This window comes from Leucopleurus acutus (genome assembly GCF_964270905.1).
Source record: "Leucopleurus acutus genome assembly, chromosome: 18".
Classification (NCBI taxonomy): Eukaryota; Metazoa; Chordata; class Mammalia; order Artiodactyla; family Delphinidae; genus Leucopleurus; species Leucopleurus acutus.
Window position 1 is genome coordinate 30,413,302 of NC_139160.1, and position 13,082 is coordinate 30,426,383.

General features: G+C 34.9%; 1 pseudogene across 1 annotated transcript; it reads right to left on the reverse strand.

Moving 5' to 3' along the window:
* Positions 1–6,725: 6,725 nt before the first annotated feature.
* LOC309974541 (thioredoxin reductase-like selenoprotein T) lies at positions 6,726–7,312 on the reverse strand (annotated as a pseudogene). The gene has a single exon. The product of its transcript is annotated as a thioredoxin reductase-like selenoprotein T (transcript).
* Positions 7,313–13,082: the final 5,770 nt, after the last annotated feature.

The window sequence follows — 13,082 nt, forward strand, 5'->3', positions numbered from 1 at the left end:
TGATGTTACTATTGCAAAGCTGTTATGACTTATCGAAGGCTCAGACAATGGTTAGCATTTTTTAATCAATAAAGTATTTTTAATTAAGGTAGCTGCATTGCTTTTTTAGATATAATACTATTGCACACAACAGATGACAGTGTAGTGTAAACATAACTTTCATATTCACTGGAAAACAAAACATCTGTATGAATCGCTTTATTGTGATACTCACTTTATTCTGGGTGGTCTGGAACTGAACCCACAATATATCTGACGTATGCTTGTATTAACATGAAAATGTATTAAAAGTATTTCAGAAAAAATACTTGCAATCAAAACAGTTAAAGAGTTCTTTTAATTAAAAAAAAGTTAAAAGTGTATTAGTTTCATAGAAAAACTGAGGGGAATGTACAGAGATTTCCATATACTCCCTGTTCCCCTACATGTTTAGCCTCCCCACAACCAACATGCTGCCCGCCCCCCATCCCCCCGCTTGGTACATTTGTTACAATTGGACATTGTTGGTTGATGGTTACATTAACACATCATGATCACCCAAAGTCTGTGGTTTAAATTACAGTTCACTGATGCTATTGTACATCCTATGGGCTTTGACAAATGTATAATGACATGTATCTATAATTGTGGTATCATATGGAGTATTTTCACCTTAAAAATCATCTGTGCATCTATTTGTCCATCCCCTCCCCAAACCCTGGCAGCCACTGATCTTTTTACTGTCTCCATAGTTTTGCTTTTTCCAGAATATCATATAGTTGGAATCATTCAGTATGTAGTCTTTGCAGATTGCCTTCTTTCACTTGGTATTGTGCATTTAATTTTCTTCCAAGTTTCCTTCCTTTTTTGACTTGATAGCTCATTGCTCTTTAGTTGTAGATAATATTAAATTGTCTGGATGTCTCAGAATTTATTTGTCCATTCACCTATTGAAGGACATCTTGGTTGTTTCCAAGCTTTGGCAATTATGAATAAAGTTGCCATAAACATCTGTCTGCAGGATTTGTGTGGGATACAGTTAAATTCTACATGTCACATAATCAGCCAAGTAGCTTTGTTTCATTATAGCAAACTACCAATTTGAATGACTTAAAATGTCTACATATTAAAACATTTATAATTTTTTATTAGTATCTGTTAAAGAAAATAATTGGCAAACAATGTTGGTCATTTACCTAGAGTGCCTGTATAAACTCACTAGATTTAACAAATAATTATAGACATTTCATTTATTTTACTAACAAAGAGAAACTTGACCAGAACTGTGTTGTTGAATTCTCAACGTTTTTTACGATCATGTGGATTCAGTATTAACATTTCTGTGGTTTGTTTGTTTATTTCCAAGTTTCTAGACCCGTTGTTTATTAGAAGTCTCCATATTTAACAAAAAAAATAGTGAAGGATGACAAATATCTACCACATCTGCACTTTTGAACAATCAGTGGCATAAATTATTTCAGTTAGTAGCTCATAATTCAGAGAAGGTTGGAGGCCATGAGTACATACATTTTCTTATAATATGACTATTTGTTTCTTAATATATGTCAAATATAATAAGAAACTACATTTTTCATTTAACACTTATTTTTCCAGAAAGTCCATGAGAGGGTCACTAACACATTTATTAGTATCTTCATTATTCCTAATTATAAAAGAATACATGTGCATCTGGGAAAATGTACAAAAGTATGAAAATTTATAAAAGGGTTATTTTATTTATTAAAAATCCAACAGATAAAATGTTAAGTTTCACTGTTCCATTCTCTCGATTCCCATCATCACCATTTTTTACTTATTTCTATATTCTGAACACTTCTGAATAAGACACATTTAGATCTGTGTAAAGTATGAATCTCACTTTTATTCCAGTTGAATTTTTTAAGTTAATCTCACTTTTAAATTTTCATTTTGACTAAATGTATTAAAACTTTATCTAAAGGTAAACCTACTCCTGCCCAAAAATAAACTAAAGAGATTTATTTGTCCCTGAGGGCTGAAACACAAGGAAGATCCAGTTACCAATTCATGCAGTCCAGAAGGTGGTTATTTTTCTTAGGGTTCTTGTTATAAGGATAAACTTCTGACAATATCACACAGTATACAACGTCTTAATCTAGTCTAACACTGACATTTTCAAATTCATGTTTCACAGTTTCCAATAAGAACTTTGCAATTCAATCTTATTACACTTCTAGAGAATGATGTTTTTTCCAACACTGTACCCTACAATATTTCCCACCTTTTTCTTCAGTGAATTCAAGAGAAATGCTGTCTTATATTTTCCATAGTTGGTACAGTGAGTTACCTGATACAAAGGAAAATGATGACCTGTCATAGAGAATTCACATCATAAATATCTGTGAAATGAATGAAAGCAGCATAATAGTCTTAGAAGTGTTTCCTGTAGAGGTGAGATTGATTTAGATGTCTTTCTTCAATATTACTTCTTGCAAATATCTATTACAGAATTTATCTTTTATCATAATCACTGAAGTTCCTTTTCTGTCTCAAATAATCTGATTTCTTTGGATCAGGGATTACAGTGGATGGCAAAGCCGTAAGATAGTGAGGTAAGTAACAGTGGGGACAGTCTAGTGGAAGCAACCTAGAAATGCTTAGTTAATAGTATTAGCATGCCTTGGTGAGCAATTAGATATAGAAAAAAAATATAAGAGAATTCTGTGGTTTTTGGCCTTCAATGACTATCAGTTAAAGGGTAAATTTAGGAAAACAGCCATATTTGCAATGATAAAAATATTCAATTCAATTTGGAGCAATAATGGGTTTGAAATGTCTATTAGGTATTGGGTATTTGAGTTTAAAATTCAGTAGAGAAATCTAGACTGAAATTTAATATTCATCCAAAATACAGTTTATAGCTGAAGCCATAAAATTAGAAAAGGTCACTCAGAGAGCAGATAGTATGAAATTAGAGATACAGATGAACCCGGAATATTTCCCCATTTAAAAAAGAGGAAAAAGATGACTCAGGGAAGAAGACTTTATTAGAGAAGACATTATTACATATAAGCATTAAAAAATTATCCTGAAACCAGGTACATATTGATGGAAATTTGATTCATCTCAGTAAAAATTTATTCTTAACTAGTTGGAATTCCAGTCCTGCTGTGTGGCTAGAAGAAGGTAGGGTATCTGTGAGCAATATTAATAACTACCACAGTTCCTTTTTCTGTTTACCAAATATTCAGTTCACTCTCATTTCCAAACAGAAATCCCTCCCTCCCCTGTCCAAGAAAGACAATCCAAAAGTCCCAGCTAGCCATAGCATCAAGCTCAATATTCAGGATATTAATAACTTTTATAAAAGATGATGGATGATAATCTCTGGATAGTTCCTTTTGTGGATCCTCTTGAGAATTATGGATAAAAAAGACAAGTTGTCTGTTTCACACAGTCAATTTATAGTGGCTAGATAGGGTCAGAATAATAACAGTAATCACACACACAGAAAGGAGAAGAATGGGAGACACATAATAGTAATGTCAACTACTCAGCCATTAAAAAAGATGAAATAATGCCATTTGCAGCAACATGGATGGACCTGGATATTATCCTACTAAGTGAAGTAAGTCAGACAGAGAAAGACAAATATCATATGATATCGTGGAATCTAAAAAAAAAAAGATACAAATAAACTTATTTACAAAACAGAAACAGACTCACAGATTTAGAAAATGAACTTTTGGTTACCAGCGGGGAAAGGTGTGGAGGGGAGGATAGATTGGGAGTTTGGGATTGGCATGTACACACTGCTGCATTTAAATCAGATAATCAACAAGGATCTACTGTAAAAAAAAAAAATTCTGACATCCTGCTTAGCAGACATTGATAAGGGCCACCCACTCTGGGAAAGAGGAATGATTTATGACTGGGCTCAGTTCTGCTCCCTGAGAGGGATGGTTCTCAGTTCATTGTTCTAGAAGTGTTTTCCTTTCTTATCATCCTCCATTTCCATAACTGAATTGAGTATTGTGGACCATATCCTCCTTGAGAACTGAACTTCCTTCTGCCTAAAGAAGACTGAGGACCTGATAATTGTTTTATCCCCCTCAAAAGTCACAAACTTTTAGTTTAGGCTAGTATTTCTTTGAAAGAATGACTCTAAAACATGTAGTTGGCTTCTATCTACTTGATTCCAGTCACCATCATGTGTCTACATGCTGTCCTTTTATGAACATACTTCTTAAATTTGCCATTGTTTTCTTGCATTCTCTTCTCCACCCTTACCTGAACTCTCTCTCTCACACACTCAAAATAATTGCAATTACTTTGTTTTATTAAGTTTTCGTGGAAGAGGCATAGCTTTTCTCTCTTTTGTCCAAATGAAAAGATTTACTAGGTGCCACCTTAGCTATTCACAATCTTTTAATAATGAGTAAAAGGGCAAGCACTGTTTGGACCCTGTGTCTAACCTGACTTTTATAAATGTTTCAATTTTAATATTTTACTGTTTGACATTGGATACACTTGTATTTTCCAAATCTTCAAGTTCCTAAATTTTTCACTTTTTTTTTTCTTTCCACCTGGAAATGTTCAGTTCTTTTTGAAATAATCTCTTTCTTTTAAGATCTGGTAAAATCCACCCAATGATGTTTAGCACCCATTACTAACATTTTGTTTTCCAACCTCTGCTCTTAAATCAACATTATTTGCCTTCCAAATTATGATGGAAGACTTGTTAATAATAATTTCATCATTACCTAAATTGGATCACTTTCCTTCAAGATTTAATATCATTTTCCTTGTCACCCACAACAGGGGCACTAAGCCAATGATATAAAAATGTTTGTGTTGACAGTACTCTGCATCTGGGTTGCAGTTTCTATATCAGCCATATCAGCCTTGATTATGCGATGCAATTTTTTTAAAATTCAGAAACTTTTAGTTTATTTTGAATAACCCCTTGAAATATGAGAAGATGAAAGTGTCGCAATTAACTTTTTCCTTGAAGTTGCAAACTAGAATGTACAAATTCCATATTAAAAAAAAACTCAAAGAATTTCAAGGATTTAAAACAAAAATGACCCAAGGTTAACAAATCTTTGTGTAAGTCAAGTGGTTTCTTACTTTTCTCTCTAAATAAAATTGAAGGAGGAACAAATTAAGTTACCAGTGATAAATCATTATGAATGATGTTTAGTAATATGTCATTTTATACTTTTGGGAATAAATTAAAAAGTACTTTATGAAGTGAAAGTTTGAGCCAAACCTTCCTTCTAGATGAGTACATGACTTCAGAGGAAAAATCAAATCCACTCTAGCTCCACAGTGATCTGTAAGGTGCTGCACATAACTGATGCAATTGCTTTGAGTTCCTTCTGAAAGCTACCTGCCTGTGCTGCAAGTTGTGTGCCCATTGTAGATGCCTTGAAACATTATCCATCAGTAACTACTTTTTCTTGGAAGAATGTCCACAAGTTGAACTTTGAATACATGGAAAATTTGCTTTATTGAGAACCAGGAATTCCCTTTATGGCCTTCATTGTTTACCTTTTACATTCTAAAATAGATTAATACCACTAATATTTTAAGGCTTTTTAAAAGTACTGTGGTAAAAAATAATTAATTAATTAATTAAAAAATAAAAGTACTGTGGTTTGTAGACACAGATGAGAATTTTTATGTACCTTCTCAGTCTTCTTCCCATTTTATCTGCACTTCTACACTGAGCTTGAATAAAGATAAATGGTACCTGATGGTCAATAGTGTCTTTACATGTGACATTGTAAATCTACCTCCTTGATGAGCTAATCTGGTAGCCAAAAAAGGTGCCTTGGGAAAAGTCACCTGAAATTAGCATTGTACAATGACTAGATTGGTTATTATTTGTATATAATGCATGCTAGGTAATTACAAATATTCAAATACCATTTATGAGACATGTTTGCAAATCACTTAATGAAGACACCTTACCTTTTCATAGTCATTTAACTTCTCTCTTTTTTTTTTTTAACTTACATCTGCTTAGTTCTTTATTGAGTTAAGTATAAAGGCCCAGTTAATCAACTCATTAAATTGGTAAGGCAGGACACTTGAACTACATTAACAGGATTTAAAAAGTGGTTGGTCTTTTAGTAGTTCTCTGGTAATCACACATGCACACACACACACATACACAAATTGGTAGAGTACTCTGGATATAGGATTTCCCCGCATAATCTTATATAATATGCTGTTCACAATCTGCAATATTTTGAAAACTATGTAAATTGGACATGACCAAATTAGAGATGTCTGATAAACTTTTATAAAGTATTTGGGAACTTCAGCTCTAGTTCCGGAAAAGATCAGTTTTAAACTATAAAAAAGGAAAATTCATATAAAATCACAACAGACTTAACAGACATCTTTGAAAAAAAAATCAAATTACAACTCAATTTTCTACTTTTTCAAATATGACTGAGAAAAAAAGTACAAGTAGTAATGTCTGCATTTAAAAAAAAACAATTAACCAAGTGGACTTGGGGAAGAAAGAAAACTGTACAGTATTATTGCACTCCACGAATGTGCAGAATTACAAAATATGCCAGTACTGAAAAACTGTCTTACATTGAGGTTTTCCAAGAGGTACAACGAGCCTGCCAAGAAAGCATCTGGTCTGTACTAACAGATTGCTGTCTTCAGTACAGGCCTTTATAATGTCAGTCACGCTGCTCTTGCAAAAATCCCTTAATGTAAAAGAGCTTTCAGTGTTTTTGGTGGGGCTATGATCGATGGTATGGGATTGAATCCATATGCACACTGAGCTTCATTTCATTGTCAAGAAGTTGAACAAGCTGTTGCATGGACGGAAGGTGACCAGATTCCAGCTTAGACCACACAGGTACATCTTTCAAAGTTTTCTCAAATGCACCTGTTGACATACACTGGTTCTCAATCATGTTGCTGAAGGAAAAGACCATCATACATGCATAGACCTTATTTTCTTGGCCCCACTGCCAGATGCTAGGAGCTTGCATGCCAAAGAAAGCAAAAGAATCCTTGCCAACAATTATTAAGCCTATTAATACTAACTTGAAGACTGACAGTAAAGATGCTATGTGTCTATATAGTGGTTGAGGGAGGTAATTCTCTCCTTCAGTATGGATGTCTGGGTACCGCTGGCTAATAACCCACACGTACTCCTCAAACACCCGCCTATAACCTCAGGAAACACAAATCTGGAACTTGAGCAGCGGCCCCGTGGCGTACTGCATCTTTAATCTCTTGCCAGGCACGCCGCGCAGGTTGGCGGAGGCATCTCTCGGACCACCTCCGATGCTGCCACTAGGAGAAGCAGCAGAAACCTCATCTTAAACGAACCAACCACTTCGGCCGCCCTCAGACTGAGACTGCAGCCAGCCCAAGGCAGAGCCGGAGCCACGAGCCATTTAACTTTTCGTTGCTGTTTATCATCAGTAGCTTTCTTTACACTCATAATAATTTCATGAGATATAAGGGACAATTTGTTATATTACTGATCTGAGTGGTGGCAAAGCTGAAACACAATGAAGTTCCATAGATGATTCAAGGCCATATAGCTGCTTGGAAGAAAATGTTGTCCTCTTATTTGTTCTTCATAATAGATTAAGTTTTTCTTTGGATATACAATGCTCATAAGTTAAAATATAGTTGTAAAAATGAAATATATATATATATATATATATAATATACCACAGAAAAATCTTTATGTTTAAATTACTGCCCTTTATTTTAAATTGGGATCTCCATGAAGGCAAATATTTTCAGGAAAACTGTCTTCCACAATTAAAGTAGAATAATTGGAGAGATTCTAAGATAATATTATTAATATAATCTTTTGTAATATTAAAGTTTTTCAAATTTATAACCTCATGATAGCCTACAATGAGCCTCACCTCCCTATATTCATGTGCTTGTGTAGTCTTATCTCACACCAGATGACAAATACAATATTGTAACATGTGTACCTAATACAATATTGAAGAAATAATGGAGTCAAACTTCCAAGTCTAGATCATAGAAAACACTGCAGCTTTTGTCTCGCTCTTAGCTTATTTGCTCTTGAAGAAGCCAGCAGCCATGTAGTGAGGGCATTCAAGTTACCACTATGGAGAGGCCACATGGTAAGAAACTGAAGACTTCTGTCTACAGACAGAACTGAGTCCTCCTTTCAAAAGACATTGAATGGCGGCTTCCCTGTTGACGCAGTGGTTAAGGATCTGCCTGCCAATGCAAGGGACGCGGGTTCAAGCCCTGGTCCAGGAAGATCCCACATGTGGCGGAGCAAATAAGCCCGTGCGCCACAACTACTGAGGTTGAGCTCTAGATCCTGCAAGCCACAGCTACTGAAGCCTGCGCTTCTAGAGCCTGTGCTCCGCAACAAGAGAAGCCCCGGCAATAAGAAGCCCATGAGCGGCAACGAAGAGTAGCCCCCGCTCACCGCAACTAGAGAAAGTCCGCGCACAGCAACGAAGACCAAACACAGCCATAAATAAATAAATTTATTTTTTAAAAAAAGACATTGAATGGGTTATCCTGGAAGAGGCTCTTCTTGCTCAAATGTTGCCTTCAGATAACTTCAGCCCAAACCCGCATGTCGATGGTGACCTCCTGAGAGAACCTGAACCTGATCACTTGGCTAAGCTGCTTCTGAATTCCTGACCCTCAGACTCTATAAGATAACAAATGTTTGTTGTTTTTATTTTCTATGTTTCAGGGTAATTAATTATGCAACTATAGATAAATACAGATAATTCTAATATGCCTCAAAAACCCCAGATTTCACTAGGTAGGCACTATTACAATTACTGTCATTACAGGACAGATGTTATTTAAGTGTAGAAAAAGAGAACCTAAGAAAAACTGGAGGTGACTGAGAAAGAGAACATTATGGGAGATGATCTTGAAGAACAAAGGCAGATGAAAATGGAGTAAGGAAAGAGAAATTCCAAGCAAAGCTAACAGAATATATGTATCCACAAAACAATAGAAATGTGTGGTTGCTACAGGAAATCTGAAGAAGTTTCTTGCAGTGGACAACACTTGTGTTGCTGGTGTGGATGAAGTAGTTGATGAACCTGGAGAGGCAAGTAAATGAATAATAATAAAGGGTCTCTTTTGTGTGGAAGCCAAGCTAAGAACTAGAATTTTAACCTAAAGGATCTGAGTAGTCACTAAAGGCTTCTAAGTAGGAGAATAAGTAAAGTTAAAAATGAAAGCCAAATAGATTGCTATAAGTCCAGCAATAAATGACAAAGGTGAATTTAAACAAGTAGCAGTGGTTATGGAGAAAAAGAAACTAATTGCAAAAATACAAAGAAAATACTTCTAATGGGACTTAGCAAAATTTTAATTTGTGATTGAAGGAGAGCTGAGGCTGTATCAAATCTTTGCAATCCCATATTCATAACCTTTCAATGTCTTTCCATTGAATACATTATAAAGGGAGACAAGGACATTTTTCACTTGCACCTATTAGCTTTTATATTCTCTTTTCTTGCTCCCCACGACCCATTTTCCTTTACTGCATCCTGAAACCACCCTAACAGATGTCACACCTCTCTGCATACTCATCAGACAGTACATTTCTCAAGGGAACAAAACCCACATCATTTTCCATTTTCCTTTTTTATAAAATTCTAGAACTACATAGATAATTGGTAATCAAAATATTTGGTTAACTGATGTATACTAAATTAAAACTCATGTTTATGCTTTGATTTTCCAAGTAGATAACCAAGTTATTTACTAGGATAGAGAATTTCGGAAAACACATAGATTTGCAGGGATGGGATTGTTAATCTTGAAGTGCTTGTGAAATATCTAGGGTGAGTCATTAGAGGATTAGTTTATTCTGAGTGATAAATTAAAAGGGGCAAAGAAAGTTTCATGGGGAATAACTCAAAGGAGTATAGGTAGCTACTCAGAAATAGGAAGAAAATCAAGGAGTACTGTTATAGAAGCAAAAGATGAAGACAATCTTTAGAGACAAGAAATAATAACAGTGACAAGTAAAACTAATATTTATTGTGCAATTGCTATGTGCCAGACACTGTATTATGTGTCTTACACATATTATCTTATTTAATAGCCATAAAAATCTTGAGATGGTCACTATTATTATTATCCATATTTAACATATTAACAAATTGTGGTACAGAAAAAGAAGGTAACTTTGCAAGTAAATGACAAAGCTTAGCTTCAATCTATCATTTATGATTCTAAGTTTAAACACTTAAATATTATATTGTAGAACATGCAAATTAAGTACAAATGCCCTAGATATCTGCAATTAAGAAGTGACTGCTGAACTTGCCATCAGTGATATACAGATCTTCCTTGACTTATGATGGGGTTGGGGTTACATCCAGATAATCCCATCATAAGTTGAAAATATCTTAGGTTGGAAATGCATTTAATACACCTAACCTACTGAACAAGATAGCTTAGCCCACCTTACATTAGCTTACAGTTGGGAAAAATCATCTAACACAAAGCCTATTTTATAATAAAATATTGAATATTTCATGTAATTTATTGAATACTGTACTGAAAGTGAAAACCAGAATGGTTGTCTGGGTCCAGAATGGTGGTAAGTGTATTGGTTGTTTACTTTTGTGATTGTGGGGCTGACTGGGAGCTGCAGCTTCTGCCCTGCTTAGCATCACAAAAGATTATCCTAAGGTCTATGACTAGCCTGGGAAAAGAACAAAATTCAAAATGTGAAGTACGGTTTCAACTAAATGCGTATCACTTCGACACCATCATAACATCAAAAACATGTAAGTCGAACCATTGTAAGTTGGGGACTTTTGTATTAGTTATCTATTGCTGCATAAAAAAAATCACCACAGTACTTTGTGGTTTAAAAAAATGAGCACTTGTTCCTAGAAGTTAGGAATCTGAATATGGCTTAGCTGGGTTCTTTGGGCTAGTCTCTCATGAGGTTGTGGTTAAGCTGTCGGTCTAGGCTAATGTCTCATCTGAATGCTCCATTAGAGAATGAGGAAATCCACTTCCAAGGGCATTCACGTAGGCATTTGCACAGGGCTTTCTGATGACACTGAAGTTGGCTTTTCACAGGGTCCATGATCCCAGAGAGTCGGAGTGAAGACCAAGATGAGGTATATCATTGGGAATCATCTTGGAGGCTGCTGATCAAATATATCGTTATAGTTTAGTATTTTCTCATAAAGAAAATAATACTTATCAAAATAAGTGTATATATTTATATATACATATTTACATATATATGTGTGTGTGTGTGTGTGTGTGTGTGTGTGTGTGTGTAGAGAAAGAGAGTGATGATGTACACATATGGATATATTCCCAAGCTGCTTTATCCACAGAAAGGTGCTGGGAGTAACAATATACCAATTATCCAGTGCATAGATAAGCAAATATTGTGGTTGTGGAGCAAACTCTCCACTAGAAAGAACCAGGACTTCCAGGCCCAAGTCAAGAAAAGTATAAGATGGATCTGAAAAACCTTATTGTGGAATAAATTAAGAAAGTATTCAATGAATGAGGATGTCTAAAAAACACAGAAAGCAGCTTTAAGAGGCTACTACTGATGAAATCTGAAATCTGCGATTTAATTTAAGGATGAAAATAAATAATAATAACATATTATAGCCAAATCCATGAGTCTTTGGTATATTAGTTTGCTAGGGTTTCCATGACAAAGTACTACAGACTTGGTGGCTTAAAGGACATGCATTTATTTTTTCATAGTTCTGGACACTAGAAGTCCAGGATCAAGGTGTCAGCACGGTTGGTTCCTTTTGAGAATCATGAAGACTCTTCTCTAGGCCTATCTCTTCTGTTGGTAGATGGCCATCTTCTCCCCATGCATTCACATGTTTTTCCCTCTGTGCATGATTATTTCCACATTTCCTCTGATATAAGAATATTAGTCATATTGAATTAGGGCCAACTGTAATGACCTAATTTTAACTTTCCCCTGTATACATCCTGTCTCCAAATACAGTCACATTGTAAGGCACGAAGGTTAGGAATGCAGCCCATTGAATTTTTTTGGAAGCTACAATTCACTTAGTGTTATAAATAAATAAGTAAATGAATACATGTATGAATAAAATAACAGTGTAGAATACTAAGCTCTCCAATTCAATAGAATGCCAACTAATAATAATCACTTAGTAGTAGAGAAAGCTGGCATACATATACCTTGAAATCAAGTGATTATAAATTGACTGAGGGTGCTTCAGGAAGTGATACACTGCGAACATAGCACTGCTTTTGTGGCATTCCTGCCATGGTTGCCTACTTTGATTGAATATGATCGTAAGAAAACAGCAGAGCAACTCTAATTTAGGTACATTCTAAAGACACTGGTCTATATTCTTTTAAAAAAAGTCAAGGTTATGAAAAACAAGAAGAGTCTGAGAAACTCTTCTTGATTGAGGGAGACCAGAGAGTTGTGACAACTACATGCAACCAGTGATCTTGTGTTGGATTCTAGATCTATAAAAGCCATTGGGAAAATCAGCAAAATTTGAATGAGATATATAAATCAGATTGTAGTATTAAACTAATGTTACTTTCTTGGTATTGATGGTTGTATTGTAGATTGTGAGAGAGTGCTCTTCTAAGGAAATATGTATTAAAGTACCAAGGTTTGACGAGTAACTAATGAATGATTGATGAGATCAAATATGGTAAAATCCTGAATACCGGGGACTCTGGATAATGGAAATTTGCAGATACAAGAGTTATTTGTACTATTCTTCAGATTGTTCTATAATACTGCTATGATTTTTAAAGAATTCCCCAAATACACATCTAACTAAATAAATAGCACTCAAATATTTTATAAAAATTCTGTCTAAACTTTGTTAGAAGGGGATCCACTCTCCAACCATGATGTCAAGCTAAGCAGATCCTCCTGCTTATCACACACACACCTGACTGTCTTTTTGTATGTTGTGATCTGTCACATATTTTGCAAACATATGTTACAAAAATTATACAGTGTTGTTTTAAATGCATATGTTTTAATTGCTTTTTTCTATAAATTCCTTTTAGTGTTCTATCATCTTAAAACTCAACAGAGTTTGAGCCCCATCCTTTTTATATAC